Raw genomic sequence first — 10691 nt, forward strand, 5'->3', positions numbered from 1 at the left:
GGCAGGATTTATGTTCACTGAGTACCACTGTTCTACTCTACAAAGCTATATCAATAATTATCCGTAGTATGTATAAAGTACCTAATCGCCATGGTAATTGGTCATCACTAATAATGTAGTCCTGTCACTGCAGTAAAGGGATTTGAGCCAAGTCATGTTGCAGGGGGCAGGTTTGAACTAAAACAAACAAACAAACCAAAATACAATTCCAGTTTTTGGAGATAAGGAAGCAAAACTTTAACTTGGTTCGATATACATCATAATTGTGGGCTTTTTTTTAATTTGAAATTACTTAAGGGGTAAAACATGTTGAAACTAATGAAATAACTGGTTTGTTTCATGCTGTATAACTACTGTATGATGTTTTGATTTACAATATACAGAACATTACAAGAGCTGTAATTCACTCTTTTTAAAGATAAATTTAAGTTGCCTTTGGAATTGGCTGCAGGATAATCTAAAATGTCTTTTAAATGTGTGCCAAGTAAGCTTTTGCCTGTGTATATTCAGATAAAGATCTTATTCTACTGAACTAAGGGTATGTCTACACTACAAGATTACTCTGATTTTACAGAATTCGATTTTTGGAAACAGATTGTATAAAGTCGAGTGCATGCGGCCACATTAAGCACATTAATTCGGCTTTATGCATCTATAGTACTGAGGCTAGCGTTGACTTCCGGAGTGTTACACTGTGAGTAGCTTTCCCATAGCTATCCCATAGTTCCTGCAGCCTTCCTCGCCCATTGGAATTCTAGGTTGAGATCTCAATGCCTGATGGGGCAAAAAACATTGTTGTGGGTGGTTCTGGATACATGTCGTCAGTCCCCCCTCTCCCTCCCTCTGTGAAAGCAGACAACCGTTTTGCGCCTTTTTTCCTGGGTTACCTGTGCAGACACCATACCACGGCAAGCATGGAGCCCGCTCAGCTCAATGCAGCAGTCATGAACATTGTAAACACCTCGCTCATTATCGTGCAGTTTATACTGAACCAGAGCCTGCAAAACCAGGTGAGGAGGCGGCAGCAGTGTGGCAGCAAGAGTGATGAGGACATGGACGCAGAATTCTTTCAAACTGCGGGCCCTGGCGCTTTGGAGATCAATCATGGTGTTAATGGGGCAGGTTTATGCCATGGAACTCTGATTCTGGGCCCGGGAAACAAGCACAGACTGGTGGGACCGCAGAGTGTTGCAGGTGTGGGACAATTCGTAGGGCCACTTTCATGGAACTTTCTGACTTGCTTTCCCCTGCCCTGACGCACCAGAATACCAAGATGAGAGCAGCCCTCACAGTTGAGAAGCAAGTGGTGATAGCCCTGTGGAAGCCTGCAATGCCAGACAGCTACCAGTCAGTGGGGAATCAGTTTGGAGTGGGCAAATCTACTGTGGGGGCTGCTGTGATGCAAGTAGCCAAAGCAATCACTGAGCTGCTGCTACCAAAGGTAGTGACTCTGGGAGATGTGCAGGTCATATTGGATGGCTTTGCTGCAATGGGATTCCCTAACTGTGGTGGGGCGATAGATGGAACCCATATCCCTATCTTGGCACCGGAGCACCAGGGCAGCCAGTACACAAACTGCAAGGGATACTTTTCAATGGTGCTGCAAGCACTGGTGGATCACAAGGGACGTTAAACCAACATCAACACGGGATGGCCGGGAAGGGTTCATGACGCTCGCATCTTCAGGAACACTAATCTGTTTAAACGGCTGCAGCAAGGGATTTACTTCCCAGACCAGAAAATAACCATTGGGGATGTTGAAATGCCTATAGTTGTCCTTGGGGACCCAGCCTACCCCTTAATGCCATGGTGCATGAAGCTATACACAGGCAGCCTGCACAGTAGTCAGGAGCTGTTCAACTATAGGCTGAACAAGTGCAGAAGGGTGGTAGAATGTGCATTTGGACATTTAAAGGGATGCTGGTGCACTTTACTGACTCACTCAGACCTCAGCGAAACCAGTATTCCCATTGTTATTGCTGCTTGCTGTGTGCTCCACATCCTTTGTGAGAGTAAGGGGGAGACATTTATGGCGGGGTGAGAGGTTGAGGCAAATTGCCTGGCTGCTGATTACCAGGATGATTAGAAGAGCACATCAGAAAGTGCTGCACATCAGAGAAGCTTTGAAAACCAGTTTCATGACTGGCCAGGCTACGGTGTGAGAGTTCTGTTTGTTTCTCCTTGATGAAAACCTGACCTCTTGATTGACTCATTCCCTGTAAGCCACCCACCCTCCCCCCCTCGATCACAGCTTGTTTTAAAAGGAAATAAAGTCACTATCATTTAAAAACCATGTATTCTTTATTAATTGATTATAAAAATAGGGAGAGAACTGACAAGATAGCCCGGGTGGGGTGTGGGAGGAGGAGAGGCGGGAAGGAAGGAAAAGGCCACTTCAAAACTTGTTGAATGACAGCCTTTTGCTTAGGCTGTCCACTGGGGTGGAGTGGCAGGGTGCATGGAGCCTCCTTCCCCCGTTTTCTTGGGCGTCTGGGTGAGTAGGCTGTGGAACATGGGGAGAGGGGAGGGTGGTTATACAGGGGCTGCAGTGGCACTCTGTGATCCTGCTGCAGTTCCTGAAGCTCCACCAGACGCCAGAGCATGTCCGTTTGATCCTGCAGTAGCTGCAGCATTGCATCCTGCCTCCTCTAATCTTCCTGCCGCCACCTCTCATCCGAGTGTCCCTTCTGTCCTCACGTTCATCCCTTCTGTCCTCACATTCATTGGCCGCTTTCCAGTACTGTGATACTGTGTCCTTCCACTCATTCAAATGAGCTCTTTCACTCCGGGTCGACTGCATGATCTTAGAGAACATTTCATCTCGTGTGCGTTTTTTTCACCGCCTTATCTGAGATAGCCTTTGGGACGGAGGATGGAGGCTTGAAAAATTTTCAGCTGCGGGAGGGAAAAAAGGGAGCGAAGTATTTTAAAAAATACATTTTACAGAACAATATGTGTACTCTTTCACGGTGAACAACACTATTCACATTACATAGCACATGTGATTTCGGTACAAGGTCGCATTTTGCATCTTAATATTGAGTGCCTGTGGCTTTGGTGTTAGAGATCACAGAGATCACAGTTGCAGAGCTGGGCAACAGAATTCGGCTTGCAGGCGGCCATGGTAAGCCATTGTCTTTCGATTTCTGCAACCTTCATAAAAGCAGCGCCCTCCTTTCCCATACCAAGCAAAGCCCGTTGAGTGCTACGGTTTCCGTGTTAACATGCAGAAGCAGAAACCAAACTAACCCCTACCCCCATCCAATTCTCTGGGATGACCACTTTACCCCTCCCCCCACTGTGTGGCTGGTATCAGGGAAGATCTCTGCTAGCCAAACGCAAACAGCTCAGCGCCAATCCGCCCCCCACCGCTTGGCTAACTGCAGGGAAGGATTTCTTTTCAGCCACAGCAAACAGCCCCGTAGGAACAGCCACCTCTGTCCCCTTAATTAAATTCCCATATTTCAACCAGGTTACCATGAACAATATCACTCTCCTGAGGATAACACAGCAAGATAAAGAACGGGTGTTGCTTGAATGCCAGCAAACACCGGAACCATACGCTGCCATGCTTTGTCATGCAATGATACCAGATTACTTGCTACTAGCATGGCGTGGTCAAGTGTCCTACCATGGAGGACGGAATAAGGCTGCCCTGCCCAGAAACCTTCTGCAAAGGCTTTTGGAGTACCTCCAGGAGAGCTTCATGGAGATATTCCTGGAAGATTTCCGCTCCATCCCCAGACACGTTAACAGACTTTTCTAGTAGCTGTACATACATACATCCCAAGTCCTCAAGGCAAATTAATCATTAAAAAACGTTTGCTTTTAAACCATGTTTTATATTTACAAAAGTGCACTCACCAGAGGTCCCTTCTATGACTTCATGATCTGGGATACCGCCTTGGGAGGGTTGGGAGGCTACTTCAATCAGGCTGAGAAAAAGATACTGGCTGTTGGGGAGAACGGTGTGCTGTGTGCTCTCTGCAAGCTCACCCTCCTTTTCCTCCTCATCTTCCCCATCCGCAAAATCCTCAAGCATGGATGAGAGTACCCCCTCCTCGGAATCCACAGTCAAGGGTGGGGTAGTGGTGGCAGCGCCCCGTAGAATTGCATGCAGCTCAGCGTAGAAACGGCATGTCTGAGGCTCCGCAGCAGACCGTCCATTCACTTCTTTGGTTTTCTGGTAGGCTTGTCTGAGCTCCTTAACTTTCACACTTTCATTGTGTCCTCTCTCCATCATGCCCTGGGAGACTTTTTCAAAAATTTTGGCATTCTGTTTTTTGGAACATAGTTCTGCTAGCACGGAATCCTCTCCCCGTACAGCGATCAGATCCAATACTTCCCGTATGGTCCATGCTGGAACTCTTTTCTATTCTCGGACTGCATGGTTACCTGTGCTGATGAGCTCTGCGTGGTCACCTGTGCTGATCAGCTCTCCAGGCTGGGCAAACAGGAAATGGAATTCAAAAGTTCCTGGGGCTTTTCCTGTCTACCTGGCCAGTGCATCCAAGTTCAGATTGCTGTCCAGAGCGATCACAATGGTGCACTGTGGGATAGCTCCCAGAGGCCAGTACCATCGAATTGCATCCACACTAACCCTAATTCGAACCGGCAATGTCTATTTCACCACTATTCCCCTCGTCGGGGAGGAGTACAGAGATCGATTTTAAGAGCCCTTTATGTTGAAGTAAATGGCTTCGTTGTGTGGACAGTTGCAAGGTTAATTCAGTTTAGGGCTGCTAAATTCTACCTAAACTTGTAGTGTAGACCAGGCCTAAGACAGCACTTCAATATTCTTTAAACAAAACATGGAGCTGAGCTATGTTTGTTCAAGGAACTTTAGGTAAGTGGGGAACAAGACCTGGGAGATGGGTTGGAAACAGGAGGGAGCACGGGCTATAATGGCAGAGAGGAAGGAGGGTCAGGGCAAAGCTGGGAGGCAAGATCAAACCAGTATCTTAGATGCCTTTATACAAATGCAAGAAGTATGGGTAATAAGCAGGAAGAACTGGAAGTGCTAATAAATAAATACAACTATGACATTATTGGCATTACTGAAACTTGGTGGGATAATACACACGACTGGAATGTTGGTGTGGATGGGTATAGTTTGCTCAGGAAGGATAGACGGGGAAAAAGGGAGGAGGTGTTGCCTTATATATTAAAAATGTACACTCTTGGACTGAGGTGGAGATGGACATAGGAGACGGAAGGGTGGAGAGTCTCTGGGTTAGGCTAAAAGGGGTAAAAAACACAGGTAATGTCATGCTGGGAGTCTACTACAGGCCACCTAATCAGGCGGAAGAGATGGATGAGGCTTTTTTCAAACAACTAACAAAATCATCCAAAGCCCAAGATTTGGTGGTGATGGGGGACTTCAACTACCCAGATATATGTTGGGAAAATAACACCGCGGGGCACAGACTATCCAATAAGTTCCTGGACTGCATTGCAGACAACTTTTTATTTCAGAAAGTTGAAAAAGCTACTAGGGGGGAAGCTGTTCTAGACTTGATTTTAACCAATAGGGAGGAACTTGTTGAGAATTTGAAAGTAGAAGGAAGCTTGGGTGAAAGTGATCATGAAATCATAGAATTTGCAATTCTAAGGAAAAGTAGAAGGGAGTACAGCAGAATAGAGACAATGGATTTCAGGAAGGCGGATTTTGGTAAGCTCAGAGAGCTGATAGGCAAGGTCCCATGGGAATTAAGACTGAGGGGAAAAACAACTGAGGAAAGTTGGCAGTTTTTCAAAGGGACGCTATTAAGGGCCCAAAAGCAAGTTATTCCGATGGTTAGGAAAGATAGAAAATGTGGCAAAAGACCACCTTGGCTTACCCTTGAGATCTTGCGTGACCTACAAAATAAAAAGGTGTCATATAAAAAATGGAAACTAGGTCAGATCACGAAGGATGAATATAGGCAAATAACACAGGAATGCAGAGGCAAGATTAGAAAAGCAAAGGCACAAAATGAACTCAAACTAGCTATGGGAATAAAGGGAAACAAGAAGACTTTTTATCAATACATTAGAAGCAAGAGGAAGACTAAGGACAGGGTAGGCCCACTGCTCAATGAGGAGGGGGTAACAGTAACGGGAGACTTGGAAATGGCAGAGATGCTTAATGACTTCTTTGTTTCGGTCTTCACTGAGAAGTCTGAAGGAATGTCTAGTATAGTGAATGCTTACGGGAAGAGGGTAGGTTTAGAAGAGAAAATAAGGAAAGAGCAAGTAAAAAATCACTTAGAAAAGTTAGATGCCTGCAAGTCACCAGGGCCTGATGAAATGCATCCTAGAATACTCAAGGAGTTAATGGAAGAGGTATCTGAGCCTCTAGCTATTATCTTTGGGAAATCATGGGAGACGGGGGAGATTCCAGAAGACTGGAAGGGGGCAAATATAGTGCCCATCTATAAAAAGGGAAATAAAAACAGCCCAGGAAACTACAGACCAGTTAGTTTAACTTCTGTGCCAGGGAAGATAATGGAGCAGGTAATCAAAGAAATCATCTGCAAACACTTGGAAGGTGGTAAGGTGATAGGGAATAGCCAGCATGGATTTGTAAAGAACAAATCGTGTCAAACTAATCTGATAGCATTCTTTGATAGGATAACGAGCCTTGTGGATAAGGGAGAAGCGGTGGATGTGATATACCTAGACTTTAGTAAGGCATTTGATACAGTCTCGCATGATATTCTTATAGATAAGCTAGGAAAGTACAATTTAGATGAGGCTACTATAAGGTGGGTGCATAACTGGCTGGATAACCGTACTCAGAGAGTAGTTGTTAATGGCTCCCAATCCTGCTGGAAAGGTATAACAAGTGGGGTTCCGCAGGGGTCTGTTTTGGGACCGGTTCTGTTCAATATCTTCATCAACGATTTAGATGTTGGCATAGAAAGTACGCTTATTAAGTTTGCGGACGATACCAAACTGGGAGGGATTGCAACTGCTTTGGAGGACAGGGTCAAAATTCAAAATGATCTGGACAAGTTGGAGAAATGGTCTGAGGTAAACAGGATGAAGTTCAATAAAGATAAATGCAAAGTGCTCCACTTAGGAAGGAACAATGAGTTTCACACATACAGAATGGGAAGAGACTGTCTAGGAAGGAGTATGGCAGAAAGAGATCTAGGGGTCATAGTGGACCACAAGCTTAATATGAGTCACCAGTGTGATACTGTTGCAAAAAAAGCAAACATGATTCTGGGATGCATTAACAGGTGTGTTGTAAACAAGACACGAGAAGTCATTCTTCCGCTTTACTCTGCGCTGGTTAGGCCTCAACTGGAGTATTGTGTCCAGTTCTGGGCACCGCATTTCAAGAAAGATGTGGAGAAATTGGAGAGGGTCCAGAGAAGAGCAACAAGAATGATTAAAGGTCTAGAGAACATGACCTATGAAGGAAGGCTGAAGGAATTGGGTTTGTTTAGTTTGGAAAAGAGAAGACTGAGAGGGGACATGATAGCAGTTTTCAGGTATCTAAAAGGGTGTCATCAGGAGGAGGGAGAAAACTTGTTCACCTTAGCCTCCAATGATAGAACAAGAAGCAATGGGCTTAAACTGCAGCAAGGGAGATTTAGGTTGGACATTAGGAAAAAGTTCCTAACTGTCAGGGTAGTTAAACACTGGAACAGATTGCCTAGGGAAGTTGTGGAATCTCCATCGCTGGAGATATTTAAGAGTAGGTTAGATAAATGTCTATCAGGGATGGTCTAGACAGTATTTGGTCCTGCCATGAGGGCAGGGGACTGGACTCGATGACCTCTCGAGGTCCCTTCCAGTCCTAGAGTCTATGAGTCTATGAGTCTTTGACTGCTTTCATGCAGCTTATGGCACCTCTGTAAAATGTGAGAGGCATCTGTGAAACAGGGAGATGGAGCAGTCTGAAGCCTGGCCTGTCTGGAAGGCTCCTAAAATACACTGTGAAGGAAGCTGTCTTTTCTCTGAAGAATTCATTCAGGGTGAAATCCTGCCTTTGATTTCAGCTGGGCCAGGATTTCACCTTCAGACTCTGGGTCTGCTCCCAAAGCCTCTATTCTGGCAAAATTCCCATTGCTGTCTTGAGTTAGGACTGCAAGATTAGTCTCTTCATTAAATTGAGGAAAAATCCTCCCTTCCTGTAGAAAATCTGAGCAAACTGGCTGCATGCCAGGATGCTTCCACAGGGGATGGAGAAAGAAATAATCACCCTCAGGACATGGAATGTTAGTGAAGCTGTGTCTGATTTTACATGGGCTGTAATACCCTCTGAGCCTTTACATGGGGATGGTGAGTGGGGAGGGAGTCCATGTAGCTGTGGATCTGCTTGGCACCCCTCCCACACACTCTTTTGGCTCCAACTGACAGAGCACAATTCTCTGCTGAAACTTTTGTGCATGGCTCTCTGTAGCTTGTCCAATAGCCCATCAAACCTCACTAGTTCCAGTGCCTTTCAGAAACTAAGCACCTGTGTGGACAAGATTTACGTATTGTGTTCAGGTAGAAAGATTTTAGAAACTCAACGAGTGTGCAGTGGGGTTAGTGGGAAGGAACTCAGCTCTGATTCTTCTCTATCCTCCTCCCTTAAATTGCCTTTTCTGATGAAGATTTTTAGTGTTTTATTGAGAAATTAAAAATGTGAGATGTCATATCTTCAAATTTGGATGTGATTTTGGCAAAAAATGGTGAGTTTTTGTAAAAGGAAGTATTTGATTTGGGAAAGAATTTAGGGCCAGATTTTTGAGGTGCCTAAAAATGCAGATAAGCACCTAGTGGGATTTTCAAAATCACCTAGGTGTCTAACTCCCATTGAAATCAGAGAATTAGGTATCTAGGTGCTTTTGAAAATCATACTAGGTGCCTATGTACATTTTTAGGTGCCTGAATACCTTTGAGAGTCTGGGCCTTATTCTCCAAAGCCGCTCCACTATGTACACAATAAGATGAATGAAACTTTAGGAATTTAATGATTCTGTAAACTCAGAGGTCATACCCTGTGACTGGAGAATTGCTAATATAATTCCTAGGGCTGTCGAATAATCGCAGTTAAGTCACATGATTAACTCAAAAATTAATTGTGATTAAAAACATTTATTGTGATTAATTGCACTGTTCAACAATAGAATAGCAATTGAAATTTATTAAATATTTTTGGATTTTTTCTACATTTTCAAATATGTTGATTTCTATTACAAAACAGTGCAAAGTGGACAGTGCTCACTTTATATTATTTTTTATTACAAATATTTGCACTGTGACAAATGGTAAACAAAAGAAATAGTATTTTTCAATTCACCTCATACAAATACTGTAGTAAAATCTCTTTAAAGTGTAACTTTAAAATGTAGATTTTTTTTGTTACATTGCACTAGAAAATAAAACAATGTAAAACTTTAGAGACTACAAGTCCACTTGGTTCTATTTCTTGTTCAGCCAATTGCTAAGACAAACAAGTTTCTTTATGTTTACGGGAAGATACTGCTGCCTGCTTCTTATTTATAATGTCACCAGAAAGTGAGAACAGGCATTCGCATGGCACTATTGAAGTCAGCGTTGCAAGGCACTTACTTGCAAGATATGTTAAACATTCATATGCCCCTTCAATCAGGTTCTTAAAAAGAAAGCTTTTAATTAAAGAAAGAAAAGTGAAAAATCATCTCTGTAAAATCAGGATGGAAAATACTTTACAGGGTAATCAGATTTATATAGCCCAGAGAAACCCCCTCTAGCCTTAGGTTCAAAGTTACAGCAAGCAGAGGTAAAATCCTCTCAGCAAAAACTGTACATTTACAGGTTGAGAAAACAAAAATAAGACTAATCCGCCTTGCCTGGGTGTTACTTACAATTTTGAAACATGAGAGACTGATTCAGAAAGATTTGGAGAGCCTGGATTAACGTCTGGTCCCTCTTAGTCCCAAGAGCAAACAACACCCAAAACAAAGAGCACAAACAAAGACTTCCCTCCACCAAGATTTGAAAGTATCTTGTCCCTTTATTGGTCCTCTGGTCAGGTGTCAGCCAGGTTTACTGAGCTTCTTAACCCTTTACAGGTAAAAGAGGCATTAACCCTTAACTATCTGTTTATGACAGTCATCATGGAGACATGTCTTCTGGCATGGTAATTGAAGCATGAAGGGACATATGAATCTTTAGCGCATCTGGCGTGTAAATATCTTGTGACACCAGCTACAACAGTGTCATGAGAATGCCTGTTCTCATTTTCGTGACATTGTAGACAAGAAGCAGACAGCATTATCTCCTGCAAACTGCAATCAAATTTGTTTTGTCTGAGCGATTGGCTGAACTAGGACTGAGTGGACTTATAGACGCTAAAATTTTACATTGTACAAAAAATAACTGAATTAAAAAATAAAACATAATTCTGCATTTGTAAGTTCAACTTTCATGATAAAGAGATTGCACTACAGTACTTGGATTAGGTGAATTGAAAAATACTATTTCTTTTGTTTTTCACAGTGCAAATATTTGAAATAAAAATAATAATACAAAGTATTCTGTGTTGTAATTGAAATCAGTGTATTTGAACATATAGAAAACATAAAAAAGATATTTAAATAAATGGTATTCTATTATTAACAGTGCAATTAATCGTGATTAATTTTTTAAATTGTGCAATTATATTTTTTAATCACTTGACAGCCCTAATAGTTCCTATTTTTATGAAAGGGGAAAAATGATGTAGGAAA

Source organism: Gopherus evgoodei, chromosome 2 (genome assembly GCF_007399415.2).
Source record: "Gopherus evgoodei ecotype Sinaloan lineage chromosome 2, rGopEvg1_v1.p, whole genome shotgun sequence".
NCBI lineage: Eukaryota > Metazoa > Chordata > Testudines > Testudinidae > Gopherus > Gopherus evgoodei.